The 13,375-nt window shown below is 40.7% G+C and overlaps 3 protein-coding genes across 7 annotated transcripts in view; 1 reads left to right on the top strand and 2 right to left on the bottom strand.

The window, feature by feature from the left end:
- The window catches only part of LOC110258960 (olfactory receptor 1J4-like), a 141,228-nt gene that overhangs the window by 36,104 nt on the left and 91,749 nt on the right, over positions 1-13,375 (bottom strand). The window lies entirely within an intron of this gene.
- LOC100620597 (olfactory receptor 1J4-like) overlaps positions 1-13,375 on the bottom strand; it is an 82,191-nt gene that overhangs the window by 12,331 nt on the left and 56,485 nt on the right. The window lies entirely within an intron of this gene.
- The window catches only part of LOC110258964 (olfactory receptor 1L6-like), a 184,725-nt gene that overhangs the window by 122,163 nt on the left and 49,187 nt on the right, over positions 1-13,375 (top strand). For 3 of the 4 annotated variants that reach the window (XM_084995070.1, XM_084995067.1, XM_021082250.2), the window contains one exon: positions 3,552-3,736. The gene's annotated coding sequence lies outside the window, so the exon portion shown is untranslated. Of the gene's footprint in view, positions 1-3,477; positions 3,737-13,375 lie in introns of all 4 variants that reach the window. The other variant, XM_084995068.1, reaches the window with a different exon arrangement.

Below are 13,375 nucleotides of genomic sequence, written 5' to 3'. Positions count from 1 at the left end.
GCAAGTGTACCCTAAAATGGTCAAACTCAGAGAAGCAGAGCACAGAATAGTGTTTTTTAGGGTTGAAGGAAGAAAGATACTGGGAAGTAACAAAGTATAAAAGTTTCTAGACAAGTAAGTTCTGGATATCCACGATAGAGCATTTGGTCTCTAACACTACTCTACCCTATACTATAAATGTTCTAAGAAGGTAGGTAGATCTTAAGTATTCATAATCATCTTCATCATCATTATCATCATCATCAAATAAGGAATAGGAGGAACCTTTGGGAGGTGATGAATATAAACACATTCAAGAACTTGATAGTTGTATACTTTTCCTCAAAATCATCAAACTCTATACATTAAATGTGTAAAGCTTTTACATGTTGATCATACCTCAATAAAGTGCTTTAAAAATTAAGAAAATCTACCAATAGAGTTATTAGGAGGATAAAAAAGGGTGAGTTTTTATAAAGTACATGGAACAGTTCCTATAATAAACATCTTATAAGTGTTTTTAAACACTGTGAATAAATGAATTTTTTGAAAGGCTTAAGGAAAATAGGGAAAAATGTCACTGTAGTCATTCCTTCCAGGTGATGGAAACATGGATTATTACAACTTTTACTCTTTGTATTTTTTCTACAGTTTTCAAAATTTCAAATTACCACAAACAAACAAAAAAAATCATGAGGAAATACTGTGGTTGCTTATTGAGTAGGTAGTATCTTGAACAAAATATTGGGTGACCCATTAGTGGGTGGAAACTGCCTCTTTTTATGTCCTAATGTATCTACAGCACCTAGTACTATTCCTGACATGTAGTAAACAGTCAAGAAACATTTATTAATTGACTGAATAGCAATAAGATATTATTAGGCATAATAACTGATCTCAAGGAATATGCAGTCTAGTGGGATGCAGCTTAAACTTTAATTAATAAGAAACAGTTCATATTTTTGGATATGTGATTCATTTGAGAATCGTTACTGAGCAAAGAATTCCAAATTCTTTTTTGCATGAAGAAGTAGTATAATAGCAGGTTAAAGCATGAAGCCCAGCAGGGGTCACATAATCTCATGAGATGGTCCAGAAATTGATTCTGTCACTTTCTAACTGTGTTAACATTGGGCAATCCACTTCACCTCTCTGAGCTCACACCACTCATCTCTAAGGAAAAGAAGACTGCCTATTTCATGAAGGTGATGCCATAATTAAATATTACATTTGCCACTATTTAGCTGAGTGCCTAACAGAGAACAAGCACTTACTACATGATGAATGAATTTGTGACTTTTACAATTACTGTGTAAGAAGTACAGCCAAGAGATTGAGTTATCGCTTACAATGGAAGTCCAAAGATTTAGGGGGACATATCACAGACCCATTTTGATGGCAGGTCACCAATCAAAATGTCCTGGAAGAGGCTGAATTTAAGCCTTGCAGGTTAGATATAGCAGATGAAGGAAAGTGGAAACAAAGTCATGAGTGTATAAATGGTTATGGAGGGAATGAGTCATCAAGAACCGGATATTCTTGGGTGATGGTTGTACTGGGATAAAGGGGAATTTGAGTCCTAACTGGGGAATTCCACAGTATGCACAAAGTGAGAACCCCCAAATGACCATTAATTTAGTATGACATGATGTATAAAATGTATTCACAGGATGATTTTCCTGATTGGAAAAGCAGGGTCATACACGAGTATTTTAGAAGTAGACTCAGGAACAGAAGGGCAAAAGTAAAATCTGGGATCTAGAGTCTTAACCTAATTAATTTTGATATTCTGAAGTTCTAAGAACATTGGCCAACCTTCTAAGCCTGGGAGATGGCAGAGACTAGTAGCATCAGATGTTCACGTCTTTTTAGTCCAAAGCTATAGACTCTGAAAACAATGTCCTTTTTAGGTGGTCTTTTGGTATAAATTGTAGAGCTTTAAGAACAACACCCGGGACATTTGGGAGAGCCAGTCACAATACATCTCTGTGCCAAACTCACATAGGTGTTTTTTTGTTTTGTTTTCTTTTGTTTTGTCATAAAGGAGCAGAGTCAAGAAGGTGATTGCTAGGAAAGAAAGGATGCACTTACACTCCCCAAGCTCCTTGGTGAAAAAACTCCAAAACTTTAACAATTTTTGGCTTGTTTTCTACTGTCTTCTCCATCTGAATTTCTGGGACTTCTTAAAGTATCAAAGGATGCTCCCTTGAGATAAGAGTGGAGTCTATGAGTGTCTACAGTCCCTTCAGTGTGCAGATGGTCCAGAGGAGGCAGGAAAGACACCCTGCAGATTCAGGAGGGCTGAAATCTTCTCTAAGACCTGGTGACTTTCCTGTATAGTTTTTCTGGGAAGCCTATAGCCAAAACAGGAATTTGGAAAAGAATTACACTAACACTGGCCACCACATTACATCAACAACATTTTTTTTTGTCATTCTAGGGCCACACCCATGGCATATGGAGGTTCCCAGATGACTATGTGGCCGTATGTAATCCCCTACACTACATCACCATCATGAATCGCAGGTGCTGCATCCTGCTTCTGGTCCTCCCTTTCTGCATCCCTTACTTTCTCTCCCTCCTGCACATTCTTTGACCAACCAACCCACCTCTGTGCCTCCACTGTCATTCACCACTTTTTCTGGGGCAACCATCCAGTGCTAAAATTGTCCTGTTCCTCCTGTTTTGTCAAGGAAATCACGGTCATGACAGAAGGGTTGGTGGTCATAATGTTCTCCTGTTCATGCATCATTGTCTCCTATTTGAGAATCCTCATCACTGTTCTAAAGATCCCTTCAGCTGATGGAAAGCACAATGCAGTTTCCTCCTGTGGCTCTCATCTCACTGTCATGACCCTGTTTTACAAAATTATTAGCTATGTCTATTTCCAGCCCCTGTTCAACTACTCTGTCAAGGATAGACTAGCAACAATTATCTACACCATATTGACTTTGATGCTAAACCCTTTCATCTATAGTCTAAGAAACAAAGACATGAAGCAGGGCTGCATGAAAGTCATCCACAGGGTGATGTGCAAATAAGAGGAGCTGAGGTCTTAGAAGAAGTCTACAAAAATCTCTTGTTCCTGACTGCAAGTTTTTAATATGTCTGTGATGAGATTCTGAAGGGTGGTATTTTCAATGATGCTTCATCACTGATAGAAGAACGTTTGCTGAAACATGATGAAGATAGTGTGTTGAAGCAACTCCTGAATATAATGCCTATATTCCAAGGGTCTCTCATATTACCTACCTGGGACAAGGTCCACCTGATTCCTGTTCTCTGTACCCTGATCTGAACCTCAATCAACCTTCCACTCTTCATTCCAGAAAATCACATTTCTTTCACTTCACCCTAACTCACCTGGAATTCCTCCTGTCCTCAAATTTTATCATTATAAACTCCTGAGTATCCTTAATCAGGCTGACTTTTCTTATGTATTTATTTAAAGGGGTGTGTGTGTGTGTGTGTGTGTGTGTGTGTGTGTGTGTCTATGAGAGAGTGGGAGAGAGAGTTAATTCAGAACATTAGCCCAAGGGCTTCTCAACAGCAAGATCTGTTTCCCATTATAGGTCAGAACAATGACTCCTTCCTCTGCATCATCTCAAAGATTCATACCCTGACTTCTATATTATTATATTTAAAAGAAATGGAATCAGCCCACCAGATGACTCTGACTAAGCAGTTCCAGGCCACTTCCTCAAGAGTACATCATCTTGGCATTCTCCTCCCTGCTTCCCACCTGGCACAGCTGAAGGTACATTAAAGTCTCTCCTTATGGATTTAATTTGACCTGAATCCAACTGTATCTTCCCAGGGAGGGAATATTAGGTAACAGTGACCCTAGTAGTAGGTGCTCCCAACTACTGGGGATCCTTCATTGTTAACAGATTCAAGCCAACCTACTAACCTTGATTGGGTAGGAAAAAGAGCTTTTGTTTATTTGCATGTTCTGAAAAATATTAAAGTCGCTGCTAGTCCATACATTTCTTTGGCAATTCAGAGGTCTGTGAATTTGTTTGCTCAACAAATTTCTATTTCTTGTCTACCATATACCAGTAACCTGGACTTAAAAACAAATATTATGTTCTAGATTATAAGCCAGCAACCTAATGGCCAAAAACCTATGGGATCCCAAGGAGATAAAATAACCTAGACAGTGTAAATAACCAAGCTTTTGGAGCAAAATTTTATGTTATTTGGGATTTTACATTTATCAGGCACAGAACACTGTATAGATTTTTTTTTAACTGAAGTATACTTGGTTTACAATAGTCTGTTATTTCAAGTGTACAGCAAAGTGATTCAGTCATATTTTTTCAAATTATTTTCCATTATGGGTTATTATAAGATGTTGAATATAATTCCCTGTGCTATACAGTAAATCCTTGTTTATCGAACACACATACTTTTAAGTAGCAGGTGCCAAATTACCAAATATCTCCAGGCTTATATAAGGAGAGACTTTATTTGTAAGGGTCTTGGGGAAAGGTCTGAGGCAATTTGGGGAGGTCTCCTATTGCATTTGGAGGCTCCCTCACCAAGAAATATGCAAAGGTCTCAAAGGTCAGGCAGTAAAGGACTTTTTTTTTAATAGAGAGAAGGGAACAAGATTAGAAAGAATCATGTGTGGAGACATGGAATGAGCTGGGGACAGTGGCTAGTTGATGAGGTTGGCTAGTTGATGAGGGAAAGTTTTTCCTGAGGACAGATCAGCAGATGCTAGAGGGATATTAATGAGGGGTGCATTCTGACTCTGGCTGCAAGTGGGTCAATGTTCAGCCATTTTCCATAACACAAAAGGATGCATGGATGGCTTCCAACTCTCACTGTGTGCCAGAGATCTTTGAAAGTGTTATCATAAGGATTCACAAGGGGAGGAAAAGGAAACCTAAATGTCAGCTGCACAGAGATGTTAGAGAGAAATAAGAAGCCAAGCATGGCCATGCCCTACAGTGCTGGCACATGGTTCAGAGACTGGAAGGTTTTTCAGAGGAAAATGCAAGACTCATAAATATGGGCGCTCCCATTGTGGCACATTGGAAATAAATCTGACTAGTTTTCACAAGGATGTGGGTTCAATCCCTGGCCTCGCTCAGTGGGTTGGGGATTCAGCATTGTGGTGAGCTGTGGTGTAGGCTGCAGATGTGGGTGGCTCAGATCCTGAGTTGCTGTGGCTGTGGCATAGGCCCACAGCTGTAGCTCCAATTCTATGCCTATATAACTATTTCGTATTGCTGCCACTCCACAGCTGGTTCACAGAAGGGGGTGGTGGTCATGGGGGGCACACAGCAGCCAAGAGGATTTTTTCTCCACTATTCTCACATGATGATTCACCACCTGGAGGTGAATTGGAGACTATGTAGGAGTTAAGAAAAAGGAAAATTTCTGAAATGAAAATTTCCCTGAAACAGGCTTGTCAAAGAGTATTTTTAACAAATTGATGAAGGATCAGTGGGGTGAGAATAGTGGAGCCTATTTTCTGAGAACTGCTGCAAGCATTCTGTTTCATATTTTATTATTCTTAGTGATTTCCTCCTTTGGTATGCAGATAAGCTTTTGTTAAGATTTTGTTTTTATTATGTTTTGTTGTATTTTTTCTTTTTTTTTATGGCTGCACCCTTAGCACATGGAAATTCCCAGGCCAGGGGCCAAATCTGCAACCTATGTCACAGCTGTGGCAACACCGGATCCTTAACCTACTTCACTGGGTCAGGGATCAAACTCAAGCCACTAAAGAGACAATGCCAGATGCCTAACCTGCTGTGCCAGAGTGGGAACTCCTGTTGTTCTTGTTTTGTTTTTTTATTTTTTATACCTTCCTCAATTGGGAAGTATATATCCAAATTTAGGTTTACTGAATGTTAATTTTCAATTTATAAATAACTATTTTGTTATACTGCTTGAACAGACCAGATAATACAGAACTAGTCTATTAATACAAAAGAGCAGAATACAAGCATTGATCTGATATTTTTGGCAGTACATTTTGGCCATGCCCTTGGCATGTGGAAATACCCTGGCCAGGGGTACAACCCACTCTATAGCAGCAACCCAAGCCACAGCCATGACAATATTGGATCCTTAATCACTAGGCCACCAGGGAACTCCTAAAGCAACATTTTAGAAGGTTCTCTCTTTCCATTTTTGAACATGGGAGGCTGAATTAGCCTCAGAGGGGTCATGAATCCCTAGATGTTAAATAGATCAGCAAACATTCCATGGTCTCCTCTCAGTAAAAGATGCTGCACTTAAACCCAGGCACAATGCTCAACAATCTGGAGAGACTATGATTACAAACTTTCCAATTCCCTCCTTCAGGGAATAATTAAACACTTGGAGCCCTCCCTTGAATCCCAATGACATGAATTCCAATGTGTGTTTCCTCTAAAAGAACCTGGGCCCAGATGCCTCTAGCCCCAACCACACTGGAGCCTAAGCCATCATGGTGTCCAAAACATAGCCCTTAGCACCAGGGAGAGCCATCTCTTCCTCCTCAGCACACCCACCCCCCAATCAGATATTCATATAAAACCATTTTTTAAGATTGTGTATTAGAAAACCATTGAGAGACAATGAAAACTTAACTTTAAAAGAGAAAGACAAATACTATATGATATCACTTATGTTTGGAAACTAATATACAGCACAAATGAACATTTCCACAGAAAAAATAGACTTGGAGAATAGACTTGTGGTTGCCAAGGGGGAAGAGGGGGGAGTGGGATGAATTGGGACCTTGGGGTTAAGATTCAGACTATTACCTTTGGAATGGATCAGCAATGATATCCTTCTGTGTAGCACTGGGAACTATGTCTAGTCACTTATAACGGAGCATGATAATGTGAGAAAAAAGAATGTATACATGTATGTGTAACTGGGTCACCATGCAGTAAAGTAGAAAAAAAATAATGTATTGCAGAAATTAAAAAATAAAAATAAAAAAATAAATCTGTGGCAGTTCCACTCCCCAGAACAGGGGTATACCTCCCCCACTCCTTCGCATGGGCTGTGCACACTGACTGTCCCCAAAGAAGACAGTATGAAGTGGGAGTGGGAAGGTAACTTTACCATGGAGAAGCCTCACAAACACTACTTCATTCAGGTGATCAAGGCCAACCTCAAAAGTCATAAATCATGTTGATAGCATCATAAAAATATCACAAGGCTGAAGTCAAGGTGTGGACTTGGCTGAATTCCTTTCTGGAAGCTCTGAAGAAAACTATCTTTCCAAACTCATACAGGTTTTGGTAGAATTCATTTACTTGCAGTTTTAAAATAGGGGTCCCATCTTCCTGTTAACCTCCAGGACTCCTGGAGGGAAGTCACAATCTTTGACATGTGGCCCCCTTTATATCCAGGTCCTCTCATGCTTCTAATCTTTGACTTCCTCTGTCTGTGACCTCCTACTGAGATTTAAAGGAATCTCCAGCCCATTCAGATAATCTTTCTTAAAGTCACATGAGCCATATAACATAACCTCATCACAGGAGTAAAATCTATCAGATTCACAGTCCCAGAAAATATGCAAGGCATATAGACCATGAGGTAGGGCACTTGAAAGTCACCTTAGAATTCTGCCCACCATTCTTATGTTTACCTGTCATTTTTCCTCAAAACAAGTACAAAAGCTCAGGGGTTCTCCCACTCACCAGAACAGATATGTGGTCATGGTAGTTACATAATTTTATGTTAGAAAAATCACCATCAGTGCCTCTAAGACACAGTATAACCATCCTGATAAGGTTGATTGCTGCAGAAAGATAATGAAGTACTACTCAGATAGTAAGAGATAATAAATAAAATGGCATTAATGATGACATAAGGACACTGCCTAGAACATATAAAGGACTCAATTAATGGTAATTGTTATTACTGCTGTGATTAATTAGATCCCATTAGCCCTCTAGGTACTCCTTCCATGCTGATATAGAAAAAGGCAAAATACTAAATTTTTTCAAGTGAACAGGACAGCTTTAAAGAGTTGTGAAATGACATTCTAATAATTTTGGTCTTTTAGGATTCCTTACTGGCAATTTGGGCTCAGGATGATATTTGATCTTCCTAAGCTGTTAAACAGAGTTTTATATTACTAACATCATTTGTGTCTACTTCTTTAAATAGCCATTCAGCATATAAGTATTATTAAAGCAAAAACTACAGAAACATTAAAATTGAAACAAGATCTAAGGCTACTTCTTTTTATATTATACCTAATAGGGCCAATTTCATTTCAATAAAACATGATCTATCACATTACCTTAACATTGTTCATTTGAATATTACTGAGTGTTACAGTTTTGTTTACATTTAAGTTGTAAATTTTGGTTAGTTTTTACAATTTAATTTTGCCTTGGATCATTGCTCTAGGAAGACTTTCTGGCTAATGTGCATGGGTTGGGAAGAATGAAAAAACACATCCACCCACACCAGTGCTTAGGCAACTGCTGTGTGAAAAGGGGAAGTGAGCCACTGCTTGTGTGCTGGGTACAGTGATACATTAAAACTACAGATTCAGGAGAAGAGGACAAGATGGCGGAGGAGTAGGAAGACACGCTCGCCCTCTCCCACAAACACAACAAAAAAAGCACATCTACAGAATAAATGACTCGCACAGAACAGCAACCAATCGTTGGCAGAAGAACCTAAACTCCAGTAATGGCAAGAAGTTCTTGACATTATTGGGCAGAACGGGAGAAAAGAGGAGAGTGAGAGAAGGTGAATCTGAGCGGGACGGGCACTCCCGAAAGGGAACTGTGGAGAAAGGGATCCCACACCCTGGAAAGTCACCTACTGGGTGAAAGATCAAATGAACCAGAGGAATCTCCAGATGCAGAGAAGAGTGTAGCAGTAAGTTGGAGTACGTAAAAGCCAATCAAGAACCCAATGGACCATCTGAACTATGGGCACAGTCACCAAAAATTGAGATGCCTGGGTGGGGGCTGGGAACTGAATCCTCAGCTCCAGAGGTTAGTCCCTGGGAAAGGGCCAGGGGACGCCTGGGTGGGGGCTGGGCACCGAGACCTCCGCTCCAGAGATTAGTCCCCGGGCTAGGGGGGTGGGGCAGAGCAGAAAATGCTTGGGAGGCCTAGAAACCATTTGACGGGGCAGAGACTGCCTGGGAGACTAGAAAACAAAGCTGTCCCAGAGGAAGGGAGCAATACTCTAGGAGCAGGGAAGTGAAAAGCCGCATCAGAGGGAACCTGGGAGAAGAGCCTGGTCTGCGCCCATGCTGGGGAGGGGAGAGAAGAAGGGGTGGGTCCCCATAGAATACCCCCCACACCACAGCAAGCTTACACGCCCTCTAGCTAGCTGAAAGCTGTGCTTCCCAGTGCATCCCCTCCCCCAACCCCTGCCACGCCCTACGCTCTCAGGGACCTGGGGCTGCCTGCCATCCAGGAGGGCTGGCCTCAACAATTGCCTGAAGCCTACTACCGCAGGGTCTGTCCCTGCACAGGCCTACTTGCCCTTTGGAGGGGCTACACTTCCACAGAGCAGCACCAAACACCACCAGCCCCCGAGAAAAGGCCTGCAGCCCAGAAAAGCTAGAACAAGCCAAGCCAGGCCATGAATAGATCTGCCTAATTCTTGGAAGGTTTTTCTGAGACAGGCTGCCCCGGGGAGGAGCCTCTTGGGTTTCCAATGGCCCTGCTACCCGCCCAAGCCCCCAGGGGGTGCTGAGACCTAGTGGACCAGCTGCATAGGACTGCCAGCTCCAGGCAGGACCCCCTGCAGCCCATTAACGCTACAACAAGCCTGGCCGAGTCGGGAAAAGATCTCAGACGGTTTTTCTGAGTTGGGCTGCCCTGGGGAGGAGCCTCCTGGGTCTCCAACGGCCCTGCTACCTGCCCAAGCCCCCAGGGGGGGGGCCCACTCCCATGAAATAACTGCTCAGCACCACCAGCCCCATGGAAGAGCCCCTGCAGCCCAGAAAAGCTGCAACAAGCTTGGACAGACTGTGAAAAGATCTGCCTACATTCTCAGGCTGTCCTTCTGAGTTGGGCTGCCCTAGGGAAGAGCCTCTTAGGTTCTCAGTGACCCAGATAGCTGCTCCAGCACCCAGGGGGTGATGCACCCCTGAAGAGCAGCTGCCCAACACCGCCAACCCCCGGCAAGAACCCCACAGCCCAAAAACACCAGAGAAAGCTCTGCATGACCAAGTGAAATCTGCTACCATCGCAGTGTGGACCTTCCAGTCCTGTCTGCCCTCAGGAAGTCCTCCTTTGCTTCAAAGAAACACTGTTAGCCCCATCAACACTCCAGAAAAGCCACACTGCCTCAAAAAAGATTGACCAACAACGCCAGCCCTCAGGAAATATTCCACGGCAGTGACAAGGCAAACACTGCCCGATCACGGAGAGTACAACTCCCTCAGGAGAAAGAAAACAACAAGCAAGATGAAGAAGCTGAGAAATCACCCCCAGGCAAACCAACAGGAGAACTCACCTAAAACAGTCAACAATGAAACAGATCTCTGCAGTCAGACAGACCTGGAGTTCAAAAGAGAAATAGTGAAAATACTGAAGGACTTAAGAGAAGATATGAACAGTAATGCAGATACCCTCAGAAAGCAACGAGAAAATATAAGGAGGAGCCAAGAAAAACTGGAACATTCATATGCAGAGATGCAAACTGAACTAGGGGCAGTAAAAACCAGAATGAATAATGCAGAAGAACGAATCAGTGACATGGAAGATAGAATAATGGAAATCACTCAATCTGGTCAACAGACAGAAAACCGAATCAAAAAACTGGAAAGCAATATAAGAGACCTATGGGATAATATAAAGCGGGCCAATCTATGCATAACAGGAATTCCAGAAGGAGTAGAAAAAGATAAGGGAATGCAAAATATATTTGAAGAAATTATCAATGGAAACTTCCCAAATCTAAAGGATACTGGATTCAAGATACAAGAAGCACAGAGGGCCCCAAACAAACTGAACCCAAACAGACCCACACCAAGACACATCATAATAAAAATGGCAAAAGTTAGTGATAAAGAGAGGATGCTAAAGGCAGCAAGAGAAAAACAGAATGTTACCTACAAGGGAACCCCCATAAGAATATCAGCTGATTTCTCTACAGAAAAACTACAGGCCAGGAAGGAATGGCAAGAGATATTTAAAGTGCTCAAAGGAAAAAATATGCAACCTAGAATACTCTATCCAGCAAGAATATCATTTAAAATAGAAGAGGAAATAAAAATTTTTCCCAACAAACAAAAACTTAAAGAATACAGCAATACAAAACCCAGGTTAAAGGAAATATTGAAAGGGCTTCTCTAAACCAAAAAGAAAGGAAGGAAAGGGAAGAAAAAGGAAAAAAAAGAAGAAGAAGAAGAGGAAGAACTAGGACTGAGGAAACCGCAATCAGAGAGCAGTCACTCAAATAAGCCAGCATACAGATTTAATCATGAACATGCTTCAAACAAAATAAAATTAAAAAGAAAAAAATAAAAAAGAGTCATCAAAACCATAAAATGTGGGCAAGGGATGTTAGGAAGTAAATAACCCTTTTTGTTTGTTTGTTTGTTTGTCTCTCTTCTTAATTTTAATATAGTAATGAAGTGTTTGAACTTACAGGACCATCACACTAAAACACACAATTATGGGAAGGGGTTAGCATACTTAAAAAACAGGGCAATCACAAGCCAAAACCAAATATTGCATTTGAAAAAAATGAAAAAAAAAATCCACTAGAGCAGATAATAACAGGATACCATCCAACCAAAAAAAAAAAAAAAAAAAAAAAAGAAAGGAAGAATGGAGAACCATAGAATCAACGGGAACTCGAGGTTCAAATGGCAATAAATAATCATCTATCAATTACCACCTTAAATGTCAATTGACTGAATGCCCCAATCAAAAGACACAGAGTGGCAGAGTGGATAGAAAGGCAAAAACCTTCAATATGCTGCCTACAAAAACTCACCTTACGACAAAAGATACATAAAAATTGAAAGTGAAAGGGGGGGAAAATATTTCACGCCAATAGACATGACAGAAAAGCAGGAGTCGCAATGCTCATATCAGACAAAATAGACTTTAAAACAAAAGACATAAAGAAAGACAAAGAAGGACACTATTTAATGATTAAGGGATCCATCCAAGGAGAGGATGTTACTATTGTCAACATCTACGCCCCAAATATAGGAGCACCCAAATACATACAACAAATATTAACATACATAAAGGGAGATATTGATGAGAATACAATCATAGTAGGAGACCTAAATACCCCCCTCACATCAATGGACAGATCTTCTAGACAGAAAACCAAGAAAGCAACAGAGATCCTAAAGGAAACAATAGAAAAGTTACACTTCATTGATATCTTCAGGACACTAAATCCAAAAAAATCAGAAGACACATTCTTCTCAAATGCTCATGGAACATTCTCAAGAATCGACCACATATTGGGACACAAAGCGAATCTCAATAAATTTAGGAGCATAGAAATTATCTCAAGTATCTTCTCTGACCACAATGCCATGAAATTAGAAATCAACCATGGGAAAAGCAAAGAGAAAAAACCTACTCCATGGAGACTAAACAACATGCTACTAAAAAACCAATGGGTCAATGAGGAAATCAAGAAGGAAATTAAAAACTACCTTTAAACAAATGATAAGGAAGACACAACCTCTCAAAATCTATGGGATGCTACGAAAGCAGTGCTCAGAGGGAAATTTATAGCAATACAGGCCTTTTTCAAAAAAGAAGAAAGATCCCACATTGACAACTTAACCCTCCACCTAAACGAAGTAGAAAAAGAAGAACAAAAAAGTCCTAAAGTCAGCAGAAGGAAGGAAATTATAAAGATCAAAGAAGAAATCAATAAAATAGAGACTCAAAAAACAATAGAGAAAATTAATAAAACCAAGAGCTGGTTCTTTGAAAAGGTGAACAAAATGGACAAACCCCTGGCCAGACTCACTAAAAAGAGGAGAGAAAGAACCCAAATCACCAAAATTATAAATGAAAAAGGAGAAATCACAACGGATACAGCAGAAATACAAAAAACCATAAGAGAATACTATGAACAACTGTATGGCAACAAGTTTGACAATCTGGAAGTAATGGACAATTTTCTAGAACCTTACAGCTTGCCAAAACTGAATCAAGTAGAAACAGACCAACTGAACAGACCGATCACTAGAAATGAAATTGAAGAGGTCATAAAATCACTCCCTACAAATAAAAGTGCAGGACCAGATGGCTTCACAGGTGAATTCTATCAAATATATAAAGAGGAACTGGTGCCCAACCTCCTTAAACTCTTTCAAAAGGTTGAAGAAGAAGGAATACTCCCAAAGACATTCTATGAGGCCACCGTCACCCTCATTCCAAAATCAGACAGAGATACCACCAAAAAAGAAAACTATCGGCCAATA

The sequence above is a fragment of the Sus scrofa genome, chromosome 1 (assembly GCF_054392235.1).
Source record: "Sus scrofa isolate SSC_HxYL_T2T_F1_AM1 chromosome 1, Sscrofa_HxYL_maternal_Yorkshire_Landrace_v2.0, whole genome shotgun sequence".
Taxonomy (NCBI): Eukaryota; Metazoa; Chordata; class Mammalia; order Artiodactyla; family Suidae; genus Sus; species Sus scrofa.
The sequence above is the reverse complement of the archived record's forward strand: the minus strand, read 5'-3'. Positions and strand labels throughout refer to the sequence as shown.